We start from the raw sequence: 11243 nt of genomic DNA, 5'->3' as shown, positions 1-11243 counted from the left end.
TTTGTGAAGTACTTAAATTACACTCAAAACATGGATTTTTCACATAGCATTTCCATTTGGCAAATAGTGTATACAAGCAGTGATTGATGCAGGAAAACATGGTAAAATAGGTCATGTTCTGATAATGTTAAAGTCATATTAAGAGAAGCTTGCCAGATAGCTAGTCAGGAGCAAGTCCTCACTCGCTTGTGTTTTCTTTTTGTCTTTTTTTTTTTTTTTTTTAATGTCTGGTTTGGTTGTGTTTTGTTTTGTGTTTTTTTCATAGAATACCCTGAGTTGCAAAGGACCCATGAGGACTACCAAGTTCAACCCCTAGCTCCACACAGGACCACCCAGAAATCAGACCATGCATCTTGGAGCGTTGCCCAAACACTTCTTGAATTCCAGCAGGCTCAGTGCTGTGACCACTGTCCTGGGAGCCTGTTCCAGTGCCCTGCCACCTCTTGGTGCAGAACCTTTCCCTAATGTCCAGCCTGACCCTCCCCTGTCACAGCTCTATGCCATTCCCTTGGGTCCTGTCGCTGTCACCTGAGAGAAGAGATCGGCACCTGCTCCTCCACTCCTCCCTCTCATTGTTAAGGTGTCTTAGCTGCTACGATTAAATTCAGAGATTGACGATGCATTAGATCTTCTTCATCAGGATCGTAAAATAACTGGAAGTCCTTGCCTTGTTTTGGGCCCAGTAACTCTTTTGTGTCTGAAACATACACTTTGGAGAGGGCTGGTGTCAGTTTACAAAAGAAAGGGATAAAAACAGGTAAAGTCTTTTGTAGGGGAGACTTGCAAACCTGGAAATATCTGCCTTCCTCGAAACTCCCCTCCCCTCATTTTATATTGCTGACTTTGACATTATATGGCATAGGCTATCCCTTTGGTTAAGTTTGAATCGGTTGTGGGTATGTGCTCTCCTAACTTTTAACAGACCCTCGACCTTCTCACTGTGGGGGGAGAAGAGAAAGCCTTGGAACTGTGTGAGCACTGTTTAGCAACAGCCAAAACAGCGGTTTGTTTAATGCAAAAATCCAAAATGTAGCAGTATAGGGACTGCTATGAAAAAAATTAACTCTATCCTAGCTATACCCAGAACAACAAGCTGCACTTTTCACCTGTTACGCACTGGTACAATCTACAGCACAAAATACTTCTGGTATTGCAGGTGAAGATTCATGCTGGCCCAAAGTTTGCCTCTTACTTGACATTCAACCCCTCAGAAGTGAAATCTCTCCATGACGAATATGGAGATCTGGAGAGCTGCATTGAGGTTGTGGACAGTGTACAAGAGGGTGTCGAACATATCCACAAGTATGGAAGTTCTCACCTGGATGTTACCGTCACGGAGAATGGTTTGTGACCAATCTGTTCCCTTAAGCTTCTGCTTTGGTTTCACTGTGGGATCTTGTTATTAGCATAACTACTTACATTGCAGTAGTTTCTCTTATCTTGGTTCTGTAGTGAGCATAATCAGCTGGAACCCTATGAGCTAAATCTATCTGTAGTTGTGTTTAATTCAAGGAAAACATGTTGTGTGCCCTTATTCCAGGAGGTGAAGGCATGTGTTTGAGCAACTGGCCAACGACAAGTCAACGCATGCTCTTGTCAGGCAGATTGCTTTGTGTTCCTGTATTGTACAGACTTACCACATCAGACAGTTTTGCAGAAACATCTCCTGAATCCTGGAGACGTCTTTAGGCCTCCGAAGGAGGAAGAGGTGAGCTTCTATAGAGGGAATATGTACTGTAGGAACGATCAGACTATATATTCGTTTTGTCTTCCCAGGTCGCTTCTAAGCCTTGGAAACAAGGACCACAAGTGTTTTTCTCCATCTCTCCCAGTCCTTTATTTCCCAGTTCCGCATCTGTAGCGTAAAAGCTGCATGTATCTCAGTTCCCAGTTTCTTGCTCCTTTGATGCCGCGAACTTCTGTTCCTATGCGCCACTCTGTGCTTCTTCCACTCCTCTGCATGAGGTTTGAACACTCTGCCACTTCAAAACGTAGCTAGAACTGCTCCCAGCCAAAGGATGACTCTCCATACAAGGCTAAAACTTCTGAGAGTCAGCTACAGTAAGGTCATTTTGATTTGTGGCTCATCAGTGTGAGATTCAAGCAGGCATCTGTTTCTGTACCTTCTGCAGAAATTAAACGAGTAGCACCGAAAGGCATGCATTTGATACTGTAAGCCACTACCTGGTGCACTAGTGATTTACTTGGGTGTGTACTGGAGATAGAGTTCATCTTTAGCATTCGTCCCATTGCTCTGGGCAACTGACTTGCAGCTTACAGCCTTACAGAGAAAGGCATCCTCCAGAGTACTAAGGCTCGTACAACTCTGCTTGAGGTTGCTCCAGTCTCGCATGTTCTGTGTTGAACTGGGTTAGTTAGCTGACTTCATGTGGTGTTTCGGCATTCTCTTTCCCAAATACTGTTTTCAGTATAAACTTAATATAGGACTTTCCATTAATTTCCATTAATTCCATTATTATAGGACTTTCCATCTGGAACAGTTCCATGTATCCATTGAGATAATGTAGAGCTGAACATGTAGTTTAACTGTCTGACTGCAAAATGTAGCTCGGGGCTGCTGTCACTTCTTCCCAGTCATACAACTATCCCTGTTTGCGAGGTCTAGGCTGTAGTAAGAATTAGACATCTTTTCACTTCTTGTCTTTGCAAGCTTCTTGTAATATTTACAGTTGTGTCTATGTGATAAACATATTACAAAGAAGGTGTGTATGAACATGCTTTAATCCAGGCTGTTAAATACTGTCTGATAATGTTGCAGGTGAAAGTTCTGTTCTTGTATCTCTTCACGGTATGAGGCTGTGCCTATTGGACTGCATGATCACTCTGTACTGTATCCTATTTTCTTCTCTGCCTCTTTTTCAGAGAAAACAGTGGAGTTCTTCCTCCAGCATGTGGACAGTGCTTGGAATGCCAGTAACCGATTCTCTGATGGATAGAGATTTGTACTCTGTATGTGCCTGTGGTGTGCAGGCAGCTAAGCACCACAAAGCCGTTTGCTCCCTCAGCAGTGTGGGAGGAAGGAAAGACTGGAACAAAACTGAGTATCAGTTACCTAAGTAAACAGGTGCACATACTAGGAAGTGCAGAAGACAAGGGAAACATTAATTCCTGAGGTAGAAACTACTAGAAATCGCTGTAGCAGGCTTGAACATGCAGTGCTCTGTGTGTTAAAAAATTGTGTTTAGGGTTTTATAAGATCACACAATAGTCTGTTTAAGAAGAGGAAAAAGAAAAACAAAAAAGGATATAAGAATTGAATCCTGACTAATTTAGTTCTTATTGTTCAAAAGGTAAACCCTCAAACAAATGTACGATGTATGTAAGACACACGTAGCTTTCTGGCTTCTTTCTCTCTAAAAGTGAAGCTGAAACTGACAGAAGTATAAACATTCCAATTTAGAATAAAGCTCCTCTGATCAGAACAGGTAAAAATAACTTCTGACACTTGGGGAGGAGTGAAGGAAGGGAGATGAATGACTGCTTCTACATAAAGATGCAGGGCTATATAGTACAAAGTTGAATATCTTCTGAGGATCAACTACCTTTACCTTGTGTGTTTTCTACAGGTGATGAAGTTGGAATTAGTACTTCTCGTATCCATGCACGCGAACCAGTGGGAATTGAAGGACTCTGAACTACAAAGTGGTTACTGACAGGGGACAATCATGTTGTTTCTGACTTCTCAGAGCACGGGAGCATGAAGTAGCCCCATGAGAGCCTACCTCTCCCTCAGAGAAATACCGAGGACATTGAGAAAACTCATCAATAAAATGTTTATTGAAGACGTTCAGGCTTCAGGGTACTCTTTGGGGAAAGAGATTTGCTTTTCAGCTCTGAGATCATTGTTCTTGGTCATTGTGCAGTACAATGAATATGAAGTGATCCCATCCGTGACACGCATTATTTGTTGCTGTCTCTTACTGTTTCCTTAGATAGTATCTGCAAACTGACCTTGCTTTTGCCAGAGAGGTTTCTTCAAAACATACAGATACCATAAGGAAAAGTTGAAATATCTGCTGCGTTCTGTTCATGCCCTTGCTCCCCTCCAGCAAAGATGCCTGGTGGTAGAGTGTAATTTTTTTTCCCTGTCTTTAATCTGAACACCTGTCTTGGTGAAGAAACTCGGTAGCTTTCCTTTAGTCATGTGACCACAGCAGCTCTTGAAAGCTCTAAAGCTTTAAGACACTTACTGTCTTTGTTTGATCACTCTGTGATTCCTATGCGTTTGGAACGTATATTTCATTAATGTTTTGACCAAGCAACCTTTTTTATCTAATTTCCTTGTATTTTTGACAACTGTAGATAAATAGCGCAACTGTATACGGTGTGAATTTTGTTACCTCTGTCCACCAGACATTTATTTCTCATGGGTTTTCTGTGAAATGTAATCCCTCCAAACCCGTCATCCAGATGCAATACTACCTTGAAGTTTAAAAGAAGCTCTGAATAAATGCTGCCTTTTGCGTACTGGAACAAAGGAACTCACGTGTGCATGCTGCAGCCAGGGCTCAGGGAAGCCCTCCATAGGTCAGGGTGGTTGGAGTGTCAAGGTGCATGGGGAGGGAGTGGAATGGTGCCACACTGCAAATGCTGGCAGGGCAGGGAGTGGGATGGGTGCAGCCTGCACAGGGACATTCTCTCCTGTGCATCCGTTTCTTGCTGCTAACTTGCCTCTGCATGCTTTGTTGACTGCTGGCGTGTGCGTGGTACTCAGGAGCCAACATAGTGGCACACAGGACCTATCCGGGCATCTGGGTGTCTGCTGGGTAGCCATGTTACCGCACTCACCCATTTAGGACCATTGCACTCTACTCTGCAACCCTGAGAAAGCCATTATGCCCCACGCTCCTCTTGTGCTTCTATGCTCTCCTGAGACTTTGTGACAACTGCTTGCACTGCAACCACAACTGGTACTGCCCATCAATGATAAAAGCACTGATACTGCAGCACCCAATACTGCACGCCCGCAGTAGCGTTCCCTGCAATTCCTCTGTCCAGCTACCACTGTTACTCCTTCCTCTGTCCCACTCGTCTCTTGATCTTTTTTGATTCCTCTGCCCTTCTCAGTGTCTGTCTTCCTCTATCCTTTCCCCTGGTCTCATAACATCTAATCTAACTCCCCTCTTTCTCTTTTAGTTTGGAAACTTCCTTGCCCTGTCATTATCTGTCTGAGCAAAAAGTTGCTCTCCAACTTTTTTTATAAGCCACCTTTAGGCACTGAAAGGCGGCAATTAGCTCTCCCTGGAGCTTTTTCTTCTCCGTGATGAACAACTCCAGCTCTCTTGGCCTGTGTTCAGAGGGGAGAATCCCCATCATTTGTTCTAACTTTCGTTGGGTTAACCATTTCCATTAATGAGGGAACGGTTAAGGCAATTACTCCACAACTACCCAAAGCAGCGATAGTGAGAAGCCCACTTTCAGCATCCATTTCCCATGCAGGGACAGATGGACACCGCTTGATGTCTTGCCCCCCAGGAGAAGGGGAGTCGCCACCTGTCCGTGTTGTTTTTTGTTTTTTTTTTTTTTTTCTTTTTTCTGTGAGTGATATTATTACATTGTTTATTTACATGTTTTTGTTTTTGGTGTGTAATCTGTTATGCTCCTAGATTTTTCTTCCTGTGTAAAAGAAAGGTTGAGCTACTTCCAGCTGAAAAAGTTTCGGTTACTTGCTTGATCATATTGTTCTTTCAATATTCAAAGCTGAAGCAAAAGCATGGGGATTGCTGCTTGTAGAGAAACACCAGTTCTCTCACTAGAGTGCAACGCTTTTTCAAAAACATGACAGGCCATTAGCTCAGGGTAGCGATCATGCAGCTTATTGGTCACAGTGCGCACAAGAGCATCAGGTCCCCATCTCGTCACAGAGCCTGTCCGTGGTGTCTCCACTCCACTCTGTGCCCCATCCCGTTCCTTAGAGTCAGCACTTGGAGATCCCCTACTGCAACAGCATGTAATGTTGGAGGCGTTGGAAGTCCTGATCCATCCATTCGGAGCAGGAGACCGTGTTTTGATGCAAATGTGGAAAGAATCGAAGCTGCAACGTGAGTGGGAAGGACTGTTCCAAGTGCTCCCGACTCCTGAGATGGCAAGAAGAACGGCTGAGAAAAGTTCCTGTTCTCGTCCTGGTCTCCATTCTGCCAACCTGCTCCTTTTCATTCCTTCTTTCTGCTTCTTTATTGATGACATAACTTCGTCACATCGTGTTGCCTTCCTTTTTGCTTTTTTTATCTTGAGGGCAGGCTCCCCTCCTATACCCTTCTCTCCACAGCAGTTCTTTTCAAAACAACTTTTCATTGGTCAAACAACTTTGCAAATAACAGTAACAGTAAACACCCAGAAACTTCCATGCCTCAATGGCTGGAGAACAAGAAACCCGAGACTGCATGCAGTCTCCTGAATCACCCTTCTCTGTTCCCTCTAAACTCTTTTACATTCCTGATGGCCTCATCGAGAAGAGTCTAGTGTTAGGGTGGTGTTAGTGTCTAGTGTGGGGCTTTCCAACCCCCATGGCCACCCTCCCAAATCTTCCCCTTCTTTATTAATATCAACCATTTTCTTGACATGAATTACCACTCCATATATAATACTTCCAATTAGGTGGTAAATTCTTCCTTGCCCTCCCATCACCACATAGCTACCAATACCCTATACCTAATTTTCACCCACTTTCCAAAGATCCATCCACTCCAGACACCTTATCAGGGTCGTATGCTACTTGGATAGTAATATTACAAAATGACCTTAAATTGGCTAGATTATATCCCCCTGCATTTCCCGGTTTTGAACAGTCAGGTTCCCGACCAAAACTAAGCCCCAGATCACGCAAGATCTTTTGTTCGCTGCCATCATTGACCCCCATACACCGACTTTTAACAGTAACGTTTCCCGTGCTTGTAAAGCAAATTTCGGTCCCTCAGGGAGGGTATAATTTATCCTTTCCATTCCCCAACATTGAGCGGACCACATCTGATTAGTCTATATAATGCATTGTTCCAATTTCTGGAGGGTATCCCATATAGCGGGATTTCCATATTGCCCCTCGGAAGTGCAGTACATATCCAACAGTCAGATAAATTTAAAGATCGGGCGACTCTTTCAGGTATGTTTACATACGAGTTTTCCTTCCATGCTTGAGCTGATACAATAGTTACAAGCAATGTCCAAAGTCCATACGTGTTGCCTTTTCAATTTCAACTTATTGGGTCCCATCGTTTCAAGTGTCCATGGACCTTGCGTTGACTTCTTGATTCTCATGTGGTGAATCCAAGCAGGTTGTTCTTTAATTTTTACTGCGGTGTATGATGTAAGCAGCACCTGAAAGGGTCCTTCCCATTGGGGTTCCAAAGTTTCTTCTGCAAGAGACTTTACATATATAGATGTATAATCTCCAGGTTGTACATTGTGTATAGGTCTATCCAAAACGCTACTCCGGGTTCCAGCTACGTATTTTCCAATTTTGTCTAATTGTTTCCCTAATGCCACCATATAGGATGTCATAATTTTGTCTCCTGCTTGTGCGGACATCCCCTTCTGTATTCCATAGGGTTGTCCATACAGGATTTCAAAAGGGCTCAGTCCCTCCTTTGCTCTTGGCCTTGTTCGTATGCATAAGAGAGCCAAAGGAAGAGACTGAGGCCAGGCCAGATTCGCTTCCTGTCCCAACTTTACAATCTGTTGTTTGATCAAGTGGTTCGTCTTTTCTACCTGGCCACTTGACTGAGGGCGATATGGGGTATGAAGTTGTCAATCTATACCTAGATGGCGGCTGATTTGTTGCACTATTCTTGAAATAAAAGGCGGTCCCCTGTCAGAGGATATAGTAGCTGGTACCCCAAAACGTGGTATTATTTCCTGTATTAGTATTCTTACCACCTCCCTAGCCTTGGCTGTTCTGGTAGGAAACGCCTCTGGTCAACCTGAAAAGGTGTCAGTTAATACCAGCATGTATCGGTACCCCCCTTTTCTTGGGAGTTCCAAAAACTCAATCTGCCATTGTTGTCCAGGCCCGTTACCTTTTCCAATTTGGCCTATCCCTAATTTTGGAGTATTTTGGGGATTAGTCTGGAAGCAAAGGTCACACTGCTGAGTCAGTTGTCTCGCAGTGGTTCCTTGCTACAATTTCTCTGATCCAATGTTTATATAAGGCTTCAGTCCCCCAGTGCCTCTTTCTATGTTCCTCTCTTATCAAGGGCCATATCATATAAGAGGGAATAATCATTTTCCCTTGGGGTAAGAGCCCACCCTTCCTCATTATAGGAACCTGCTAGATCAGTAATTAATTTCTGATCTTCCTTGGTATATTTGGGCTTACCTTCTAGGGAGATTTGCCCACTGGGGATCAGGGCCCCTTCTGTTTTTATCGCTGTAGCTCACTCGCTGCTTACCTCAGCATAAAGTGAAGCATCCAACTTGCCCCTCTCTGTCTCTGAAGCAAGAGAGCCAATGGCGTTGATGCAGGGGCCGAGGTGCTGTGACAGCAGTGCTAGGTTCTCTTTGCTGCAAGGAGAGGAGAGGAGGTGCCCGTTGGAGGCTGGCACTAGGAGCAGTGCCCAGATGCCCTGGGAAGGTGACCGTAGATGTCAGGGCCTGGGGTCACCAGGTGGGACCCGTACTGGGTGAGCAAGGCTTGTGTGGAGGCATCTTCTCCCTCTCCCATACTGCTGAGCCAGGGATAGAGAGCAGTCATGGCATGCAGTGCACAAAGCCCTTTCCAGCTCCTGCCTCTCTCCCTTCAGGGGTGCACAAGGGGCCAGGAGGGCAGCAGCTCAGCACAGCCAGCAGCCCTCCAAAAGCCTGTGTGTGGGCAGCAAACACGGCAGCCCCCAGCTGGGAGAAGCAGGCTGAGCCTCACGCACTGACAAAGTCTGCAGTTACCATTTTGGTGCCAGTGAGAACAGCCCAGAAGTAGTCACAGGCTTCCACGTCCTTGGGCTCCGGAGACATGACGGAGGCAGCAGAAGCATCATCTGATTAAAAAAGAATGGACAGAGCTGTAGGCGGGGCAGGAGGCAGAGGGAAGAGCCATGCCCTCTCTTGAGCCCTGTGCCCACCGCCCTGCCGACTGCAAGCCCTGGGTCGGAGCACTGATGCCCCCTTTCCTCAAGGTTGCCGCTGGCAGCAGAGCAGGAAAGGTCCCTGTCCTGCAGCACCGCTGCCTCCTGCCGGGTGAGCAGTTTTCTGCTGCCTGTCCCCACAGCAAGAGCTGGGTCCCCTCCACTCTCTCCCGCTGGGAGCCTCCCCTGCTGCCAGGGGAGGCTGTGCTGGGGCTGGCTCCTGGCTCACAGCTGCCCTGCCCTTCAGGAACCGGCATGCCCCCCGCCGGCTGTACCCCTCTGCTGATGTTCCAGGGAAACGGGCTCCTGCTGCAGAACAGCGTGCACTCGCTGACTTTGGTCCCGTCCAGCCCGCTAGGGACCCTCGCTCGCTTGGCTTCCTCAGTTGTGGCAGTGGCATGGCAGTGCCATGCTGTGGCACCCGACCAGGCTCCTGCTGGTGAGCCTGGAGCCTGGGGCCAGGCTGGACGGGCCCAGCAGTGCCTGCGTACTTACCCCTCTGAAGCACATGGGTCTCCCACGTAGAATATGCAGCAGATCTGCTATCCTTCTCAGCGTTCAGGATCTCGGGGACAAGTAATAGCAGCCCCGCCAGGGCAAAATCGTCAGTGCCCCTTTGGCAAGGAGCCACACGACTCGTGCACTGTCCCATTGTAATCCTTGTGGACACTGTGGGGCTGCCCTGCTGGTGCTGGGTAGTTGTAGCTGTCCCAGGGGTGAGTCAAAAAGGGCTCTGCTGCGCTGTCACCCAGGACAGCCCCCAAATTGTTATAAATGGCTCAGGATTCAAATTAGGATTAAATAAAAAAAATAGAATTTATTGTAAGAATATAAAGGAATAGAGGTAAGCAAACAGCGCTGGGTGCACCCGGAGTCTCCGCTCCACCAGGACGCACACCAGTTACATCAAGCAGCTGATTTTTATGCTCCTAGACTAATACATATTCATTACTACTTCTAAAAAAATAGATAATTATAATTAGCTTCCGGGGTCCAGTCCCTCCTACTGGAGCATGTGCTTCAGTCTCCTCTGGGGGTCTCTAGGGGTCTTTCATGCTGAAGGCTCGTAGTCTTCCTCTAACCTTTGTACTCACTCGGCACCATGCCAAGTTTATAGAACATTTTCTGCAGGTCTTGTCTCCCAGCCATCCTTCAGCTTCTTTTTCCTTCCTCTTAATCTCTCGGCCTCCTAGCCAGATACCAAAGATCCGCATAGTATCCCATAACGGTCACTAGTTGTTATCAGTTGTTCTGAAACTCCCAGACATCAAACACAAACAGCTTTCTTATTTGATGCTTCACAAGTAATTAAAACATTCTTCCCCAGCCATTCACAGACACATCTATAGCAGTGTTAAGTTAATCTCGAAGAAGACAAGAAAAAAGGCTGTAACTGTTAGAAATAGAAGTCTGCAATAACAAAAGCAAACAGGTTCATAAATTTAAGGAGTATTTTCTGAAGACTTGATAAATTGACTAGAATGAGGGGGAGACTGGGACACACTGCATCTATGGTTCAAGAATTAAATTGCCAGTGCAGGGCCGAGAGGCAGACAGGATTCAAACAAAATTGTTCTTTATGGACACGAATTGTTAAAACATTCCCCACAATCCCTTATCTTCTTTTTAATATCAACAATTCATGTCACATCTGTTGTTAATAACTGGATTTCATCAGTCCGTTCTTGGAGGGTCCAATTCTAAAGCATCATAATTGACATATTCCCTTCTTTTTTTTTTTAGTAAAGTTATTACTACTGTACAATTTATCACCCAGTGTATTAATAATGTAAGACAAGGTATCATAAAAGGTATAAACAGTAACATAATTACACCACATAACAATAAAAATAACACTCTTTTAACCCATTGTCCACCAGGCAGCCATGAAAATAAATCCCATTCCAGTGTAGTCCGATGAAGTACACACCAGCACTTCCAGCACGCTGCCCATAGATTTCAGAATCTGTAAGGAAGACTGAGCGGGTGGTGCTTTTTTGTTGGTCCTTCCTCATGGGAAGCTGGCTTGAATGCCTGCTGCCTGAGGCAGGCCTCAGCTGCCCAGTGGTGCTGGCAACCTGCCCAGTGCTCTCCATTGTCACCCTTCCCAGCTTTCTTCCCTGAAGGGAGAGAGGCAGGAGCTGGAAAGGGCTTTGTGCACTGCATGCC

The 11243-nt window shown here is 45.7% G+C and overlaps 1 long non-coding RNA gene across 1 annotated transcript; it reads left to right on the top strand.

The window, feature by feature from the left end:
• The first annotated feature begins 269 nt into the window (after positions 1–269).
• Positions 270–3774, top strand: LOC311427703. Its single transcript, XR_014687504.1, has 5 exons — positions 270–757; positions 1157–1343; positions 1541–1708; positions 2884–3134; positions 3588–3774. It is a non-coding gene; the product is annotated as an uncharacterized lncRNA (long non-coding RNA).
• Positions 3775–11243: the final 7469 nt, after the last annotated feature.

Source organism: Aythya ferina (genome assembly GCF_964211825.1).
Source record: "Aythya ferina genome assembly, chromosome: Z".
Taxonomy (NCBI): Eukaryota; Metazoa; Chordata; class Aves; order Anseriformes; family Anatidae; genus Aythya; species Aythya ferina.
This window is presented reverse-complemented; position numbering and strand designations above follow the sequence as displayed.